Genomic DNA, 8709 nt, shown 5'->3' on the forward strand with positions numbered 1-8709 from the left:
AGAGCTCGGCCCCTCGCCGTGCCCTGCGCGCGTACTGAGGCGTTTGCCGCCATGCTGCTCGTGTTTGCACGCGCACGGGCTAGTTCAGCGTGAGCGCAGACAGGTTCAGACCCGCGGGCGTGCCTCGTGTCTCTGTTCTCGCTCTCTTCTTGGGTACTGACTCTGCAGCGAGCCTGGCTGGCCCTGGCAGATATCACAGGCTATTAATTAAGATGTCATTTACAGGCCCACTGGGTGACCTTAATTAAACTATAAAATGGCAAACACTAATAAGAAAGATGATATCCCTGTGGGTGGTGAATCAAGTACATTAATCTCCTAGGGAGGAAGCTTTCCTTCATCTAACGGAGGCGAGACATCTCCCGGCTTGCTGCAAGGGCTAAGCCCGGTGGCCCCGGTGTCGCTGTCGGTGGCGGCGGTGGGCTGCTCCCCCACCCGTTGGGGACCTTCCCTCTGCCCCCACGGCGTGGCACGGCCGTGATTCCTCCTCCTGAGTGCGACGGGACGGATAACTCCTGCAGACTTCACGTTGGCAAAGGGACGGTCCTTGGACCTTTCCTCGGAGCATCAGACACTTCTTCGAAGGACCTTCAAGATGGGTTTCCCTTCTCCTTTCGAGCATCTTCTCCCCGTTCCGTTTGGCTGGCGCTTACCACAGGCTGAGATGGAGATCACCAGAAACTGCACCGGCGCTGGGGATGTACTCGGAGCTTTTCCGTTTTGTTTTCCTTCCTGTGCATAACTCAGATGCTGTTACACTAAACACTCATTTCATATTCCCAGGAGGTGAGGGAGATGTCATGGGAGACACATTTACATTTGTAAACTGCAATCAAAACTAATTAAAACCAACACAAATACTGATTAATAGAAGAGGGAACCTGATGCCAAGTCCCATGGCCCCATCCCAAATAACAGCGGCTTATTTTTTAAGAGGCAGATTTGCTTGTTCTCTTTCATTCCCAACATCTGGTGGCACATCTCCAGGTCCCGGCTCCGAAGCAGCCTGGCAGCCGTGCTGCGTTTGAAAGCGATGCGGGGGAGACCATCTGACGGCCGGAGCTTGTTCCGCCTGAAACACAGCTTTTCTTTAAAAACTCACCGCTGGGACATTACGATATGAGGTAAGCTCCATCCCTGTTCTCATTTTGCAGCACTAGGCCGCTGGTTTCAGTTTATTTCATTAAACCTGAATTTATTCCAGCAAAGCGGTTAAAATATTCATTACTAGTCTTGCCACCTTTAAGAGTCCCCGTTCCCCGTGCACCGTCCCTGATTGCTCGCTCCAGGCAGAGCGCTGGGATGTCAGCTCTCCAGACGAGGTCTCGAATGGAAAAGGCGCTAACGGAAGGGAGACAGAGGTGCAGAAACAGCTCACGCCAGAGCGTTGTCAGCAACCCAGCGATGAGCACGAGCAGCAAGAAAAAACCCTTTGCACGTGGGCTCGGTGAGAAAAAGGCAAAGCGCGTAGCTTGCTAAGCACCCGACATTGTAAATGGAGCACTGAGCGGAACCAGAGGGAAATGGTTCTAAGTGGAGCAGAAAGCCAGTTTGTTTAAAAAGCAAATTATTGATTACTGTGGAGAGAAAACAAGCAGAACCACTGCACAGGCGATGAGTGATGGACGTTTCTAGGAATATAGATTTGAAAGTGGTAACTACGGCATCAACCAGCAGCTCTGTCCTGGAAGAAACGGACCCACCTGCCTGAGCATCCTCCAGCGCCAGCACACAGGCACCGGGGTCCTCACCCGCCTGCCCTGCCCTTCCCACCTAACGGTGGAAACCAGGGAGCAGCAAACCCAGGGCAGGAGATGCCAGGCTGAACGCTGGGAGGTGGGCAGGGGAGCAGAGCAGGGAGGGGGGGCACGGGAACGGTCCCCGGTGCTCCCCTCCCCGTCCCAGGCTGCCCCCCGCAGACCCTCGGCTCGGTCTGTGCCCACAGCCAGATTTTCTGCTGTGGCTTTTTATTGCACCCAGGTAGCTGCCAGCACGAGAGGACACTCGGCTGGGATGGACCACAGACAAGTAATTAATGTCCACGAAGCGGCCGTTATTACACCAGCTCATCTGGCTTTTCCCTTTGCAATGAGCCTTTACTGGGACGGTGTCTGGCAGTCACTATTTTCAAATCACAGGTTTTTTCACGGTAAAAGGCTATTTTCCCCAGGCAGCCAGCAGGGATTTTATTGTTTAAATAGTGTGAAATCCTTCTTTATGAGGCCACTTGCCTTCTGGTCTACAAGAATGGCCTTTTGCAGCATCTAATGTTCCCTGTTATCCCCGATGCTATTTGTTAGAGAGACAGCCTGTCCGCTCCGGGCCCCGCTGTCCTGCTCTTCGGTTGCTAACCCTTGAGGATTTAAAGATAAAATGACCGATGCTGCAGGTGAGGACTGCCAGGCACCGCATCCACAGGTGGTTAATCTTCTATTTCTTGCAAAGGATTTTAACAGCATTTCCTTGTGGAAATGGGAGGTTTGCTCCGCTTACGCCCACACACGTGCCTTTTTCCAGGAGCAGTATCAGTCCGGAGAGGGGCAGAGACAGGGGCTGAAGCACGGGGGGGGCGGACCTGCCTGGGCTCTCCCCCTGTGCCAGGGCACCGCAGGGTGAACGTTTGTGTGGGGAAAGCCCCGAGCGCTCCCTCAGCCGCAGCAAACGTCGATCTTGTGAGCGGGGACTACATTGACGTGGTCGGGTTCAGCCACCCTGCGTGGCGATGGCACCAGCTCACTTGTCACTATGACTATACAAAGTTGATATTCCACCTTCAGCTCAACTTATTAACCCCGTGTTCCTTTCAAACAAAATATCACACTGCTTAATTATTTTTTTGGCTAACCATTTGCAAATGCCATCAATTACTGGAAACATGCCACCATCACCTTTCGCAAGGCGTTGGAATCAGACTCCACGTCACCCTCTGACAGGAGCATCATAAAACTGCATTAATCAAACTGCGTATCAGTCACAAAAATTGAGGAGTAATTTGTCAAAGTCACAGCCGTGCTCAATAACCGTTTGGAAATGACTAAGTAATTAATCAATAATGCATTCTCACCTTTTCATTTCCCTAGGTTTCTCTGACTCGCACGATGGAATGACTGGAAAATAACAGACCAAGTTGTCCGCTGGCTTTAAAAACGGCGGTTGGCGTTTACCGGGGAGTTAATTCAGCCCGGCCGGACCCTTTCCCTCCTCTCTCGCACGTCTGCAGCGCGTTGGCACAGCTCGTGGCGCCTGGCAGAGCTGCAGGGTGGCCGCACCTCACGGCGATGGCCAGGGATGCTCCGAAGCCCATCTCAGGCCAGGGGCACCAGGCAGAGCCCGGCACACGCCGGGAGCCGTGCACGAGCAGAAGCACTGTCGAAGGGACGGAAAGCGTTGCTGAGGGCTTGGGTTTCTGACCAGATGGATCCTGCCCAAACCCTCCGGTGGGGTGGATCACCATGGAGCTGGATGCAAGCTCCAATTCCATCGATCAAACCCAGGCTTTTAACCTCACCCTGTAATCTAAATAACTGTTTATCAGAGATACTGTTAATTTAGTCTAAACTCTTCTTTCTTAATGTTCTTGAAATAACATCCTCTCTAATGCAATCCAAGAATAACCCCATCAGTGTAATGAAAAAATTTCCCTGCGAGACTGAGCTGCTACTTCTTGAATGCCCTAAGAGTGATAATTTGATTAATAAAATGGTCAGATTTGCAGTACCGAAGGGCTTTTCAACTCAGAATCAATCACTTTACATCTATTACTCAATGCCAGATTCACTGACTGCATTGTTGAACTCATTGAAAACTGCGTTAGTAATATTAAGTAATTAGTAAGATTAATGTTGTTGCACAGCTATAACCTGGGCAGAATCTAGATTGATTAGAGTTAATTATCTTCTGCCCACTTAAATAATTTATATACTGTTTTGCCCACTATGTAAGGGCAGAAAACACTGAAGAAAGATTCCCTTCCTCTGCATGGTACACGCGGGGCCGAGCCACCAGCGCCGCGAGCGCTCGCTGGAGGATGTTTCAGAAAGACGCCTCTAACTGGGGGGTCGCTGCCTCCTCCTCCTCCTCCTCCTCCAGGTCAGTTCATTTTGCACATCCAACCCCCCCATCAGCACTCGCTGCTCAGCCTCATCGCCCATCCTGCTTCCCCGCCAGCTCAGGCACCCCCGCGTCTGCCGCTGCAAAGCCAAAATGTTTTCAACCGAATTCACCGATTCTACACGCTGTTTAGCCTGGAGGGCTGATGCAATAACTTATGCATGATCCTTGCTTTCCAATCAAAATTTCATTATTATAAATGATTGCAAAAGTTTTCACATTCTACATTTTGTCTTTGCAGAGAATTTTAAACACTCTTTAATTTTGTCCCTTGGTGCTGGTATGTGTAATAATTCTGCTGATCCATATTCATATCCTCCCAGCCTTGCGGCTCCTGCACAGATTTCACAACTCATGGAATCATTTTCTTAAAGAACTGAGTGTCCCCAATATTTATTATTGTCATTAATGCAACATGATTTCGGCCCCTTTAATAATCACAGGACATGATTCCCAATGTATTTAAATAATTGATTGACTTAGAGCTCACTAATACGGATGCAGCCACAAGTATTTAATTGGATCGTTACTTGATCCTGGCTCCGTGCAGTATATCGCGTTACCAATAAATCAATTATGCATCTCTCCGCTCACAGAACCCTTCTCCTGGTGGCTCAGAGGACCAGGCTGGGCCAGGGAGCACTGCGGAGCGGTGGGTGCACTGGTCCAGCTCAGGGCTCTCTCAAGGAGAAGGTGACGGCGAGGGAGGTGGCCAGTCCTACTCCACGGGACTCAAGGCGCAGTTGGCTCCCAACACGCGTGGGGAAGCTGGGACCAGAGAAAAGCACATCGTTAGAAGGCAATGGAACATATGCTAATTTGTCCATGGCTTCAGTTAGCAGGCATTTATTAGGGATGTCTGACTTATTTATATTCAGGTCAACCTGCTAATATTATATTAACCTCTGCTGCCACTGATGTGCGCAGGAAAAATTGGAACCACGCTTAGCAGGGGTTTTACACGCCGCCCAAGGCATCTCCTGACCACGCTCAGCACACTGCCAGCCGGAGGCACCGCTGCCTGCCCACCGCCGTCCCCGTCAGCCCGGCCGCTGAGCGATGCTGAAGCTTCTCCCGGGACCCACAGCCCCGGCACGGGACAGCGCGTGGCCGGAGCACCCTGGGTGCCCTCTCCAGGCTGGTGCACGTGGGGGCAAACAGCGTTTCCCGAGGACTGCGGCTGCAGCGAGCGACCAGCGTGAGCTGGGCAGGTCGGGGTTACGGAGCTGACACTCCCTGGAGAGAGGAGACCTCTGAGAAGATGGGGAGAGCGAAGCTGCCGGGGCCAAGGGGTGCCACGGCCAAGCAGCACAGCCCATGGGCACCAGCAAGGAGCGAGCAGGAGCTGGCAGTGCTGAACGGGCCAGGAGAGAGCAAGTGCTAGATCACAGATGGAATGTTCCTGCAAACGTCAAGAAAATCATACGCATATTTCCATTTTTACCTATTTGACCCATTAACTAACTACAAAATTTCTCAGTAATCCCCAGCAGATGAGCATCAGAGAGAAGACCTATGGTCTTAGCTAATCCCTTTATAATGAAGTAATGCTACAGAAATCAAATACCGGCAGTAAATCGGGAGATTAACAACAAGCTGGGAAATGCACAAATTAAATTGCAATCTCCCTCGCTGCTTTGCCCAAGCCAAAGGCACTGTTTCTGCTCTGGCCACTGCAGTCCCCCCAGCAGGAAAACAAGGTTAGAAATCACTTTATAACAATGAGACTCTAATCCCTGATGCAGTCGGTAAGCAGAGTCTGCCCAGAATGAGCCGATGCCCGTGCAAGCCCCCCCTCCCCGTCTCCGCGCGCCTTTCGCTTGGGGAGGGAGAGTGTCTAGCTTTTCCTGATGTGCAGGGATCCAAATCCGGAGTTAGAGCCGTGCCCGGGAGAAGAGACGAGGGCAAAGTGCTGCCAGGCAGCAATGACCATGGGGCTGGGGATCCTGCCTTTTCCTGCCACCTTGGGAGGGGAGTTGGGGATGGAGCTTTGCCTGCAGCAAGGTGGGACACGGGCGCTGCTCTGCGGTGCGGTGCCACCTCTGCAGCGGTCCCCAGGCTGTCCCACCTGCCTGGATACAGGACAAAGGGACGGGTCTGGGCTGATATTTGGAGCAATTACAGCCGCTGGCAAGCCAAAACCTCCTGCAGGTCTCCCAAAGCCAAGTGCAAAGGACATGCTGGCCGCCCTGCGCTGCCAATGCTCTCCTGGCTTTCACACCTCGCCAGGGTTGTCCCTGCTGGGCTGTCCCCTGCCCAGACCCACCGGGCTGCTGGGTCCCAGGGGAGAGCAACCAAAACGCAGCTAAAACCACAGGGCAGACAAGAGGATGCAAGGAAAACCGGCAGCAGCCCCGTTCAGCACCGATTGCTCCAGGGCTGGATGAAGAAAGAGGTTTCTGCAGTGGTACCAGAGCCATCAGACGGGGCTGGGGTCTCCCGAGAAGGGGGCAGCGAGGGTCGCTGTCCCCAAGGACCCTCCTGGGGCAGAACAGGAGCCAGGCTGCCTGCAGCAGGGACAGGTCTGCAGGTGACCCCCAGCAGAGTGGTTTGCACCCCGACTCTGCTTTTATTGCACAGTAACATCTGACTGAATATTTTATTCACTCCTTTAAGAACATCTCCACAAATGCACATTTTAATAAAACATGAGGACGCATTTTTGGAAGAGCCATCTAATGCTTCAAAAAGCTCCATCATAGTTTATTAACCAGAGCAAACACTGTGCAGTTATATTTTTATCTTGGCGGCTCTAATAGAGTCCCACTGCGTGCGAGGTAACGGGGAAGGTGCCCACAGCGCCGTGTCCCCATGTCCTGACAGCGGGACCTGACAGCAGCCGGGGCTGTGGCCGCCTTCTGCTCCTGGCCCTGAGTGCCGGCGGGACGGGGCAGCACGTGTGGACGCCGAGCCATTCGCTTCGCCCCCTTGCAGCCCCCTGGGTCACACGGGGATATATCTACTTACAGCATGAGAGAGAGAGAGAAAAACCGTATGGAGTCTCTTCCTGAAAGGTATTAGCAAACTAGAAAAATATCGAACCAATTCTCATGTGCAAACACACGCACGCCATTGCCAGACCTGCTGCACGTACCTTCCCCCCGCTGGAATCACACAGGCTGAACGAGATGGACTCTGCTTCTCATCCGATAACCCAATTTTGGTTTTCTACATTTCTAAACATGGCATGGGAGCTGCACGGTAACTTTTTTTTCCATAGCTGAGGCAATTCTTGCAAAAATCTTGCTGCTTCTGGAAAAAACAAAACTTGTTCTTGTCTTTGTTTGCATTCATTGTAAAAGCAGCAATAAACCAAACGGCCAGAGAGGAGCAGGCTGAGCGACAGCAGTAGGGTGGAGGTGGCAGAGGTTACTTCTGCCTCTTCCCGTTACAGGGAAAGGGAGCCAATTAAGCCTGAGAGGAGGAAATTTAAAGCCAGTGAAAGGAAATGTTGCTCCAACCCTAAACTGGGGCTGGAAGAGGCCACGGAACGCCATTCCTCAGCAAGGTGACGTAGGAGCGACGCTGGCAGAAGTCACGAGGGCGGCACTAGTTATAGCAGCAAAACATCAGGGAGAGCAAACCGATTTGGGGAAGGGCACAGACCAGCCCGGGCCAGCACGCACCGTCGGCCGGGCAAGGGAACGGGGCACCAAGGACTTGGCTCTGGGGGGGCATCGGCTTCGCCCACGGTGCCGCGTGGCTCACGGTACAGGTGTGAGCACAGCGGTCCCCGCTCGGACGAGGTGAGGTCCCCACCAGCAGCATCCCCCTGAAAGCTTCTGCTCCAGAACGGCTTTGCGTTACTGCTGACAGGTAGCACTGATTTATAAAGCAGAAATAAATGAGTCTGCTCTGCAATTTCACCTAATTTTGTCTCCCGTTTCAATTTGCCATCTTTCAGCATAATGCCGGGTGGTTAATTATGTTTCCGTCTTATTTCTCAGATAATACCCCCCTTGTACTGCACATCGTAGCTGCTCAAAGGGTTTCATTTTACCTTTCATTTCACCTCCTAGCACAGCTCTAAATTTAGTCAGCTTGTAATTTTTGGGTATTTTATACATTATGCCTTTATTATTGTGAAGTAAAATGGAATCCTTGTCTTTTAATTCACTCTCTAATAATTCTCTACCAAGTCTTAATACAAAAGGCTTTTTTTTTCTGAAGACTAATTGAGTGGGGTGTAATTATAATACCCAGGGAGATGATATTGAAAGTACCTTAACTGCGACAGTTTCCTCTGACTAATCGCCCCTTCGGCAACTTGCAAATCTTTGCTGCGCGAGCTCCCCATCGGCTACCGCACTAATGTGCCAAGACCGAGCTTAGTGGGATTTGGGCACGGTGCTGCTCCTGCCCGGGATCCCCGGGTCTCTAAGCTGCCGGTGCAGCCGTGGGGGCTTCTCTGCCCTCCAGGGACCAGCAGCATGGTCCCACGTGGAGAGAAGGGGACGGGGTGTCTGAGGGAGCTGGGGGGGTGGCACCGTCCCGCCGAGGGACCAAAGACGCGGAGCATCAGGCAAGGCCCTTGCCACAGGAGCAGGGACATTCCTATCTCCATCACCCTCTCCCTTGGCTTAATGCTCCTGCTAGAAA

This window comes from Grus americana, chromosome 25 (genome assembly GCF_028858705.1).
Source record: "Grus americana isolate bGruAme1 chromosome 25, bGruAme1.mat, whole genome shotgun sequence".
Lineage (NCBI taxonomy): Eukaryota > Metazoa > Chordata > Aves > Gruiformes > Gruidae > Grus > Grus americana.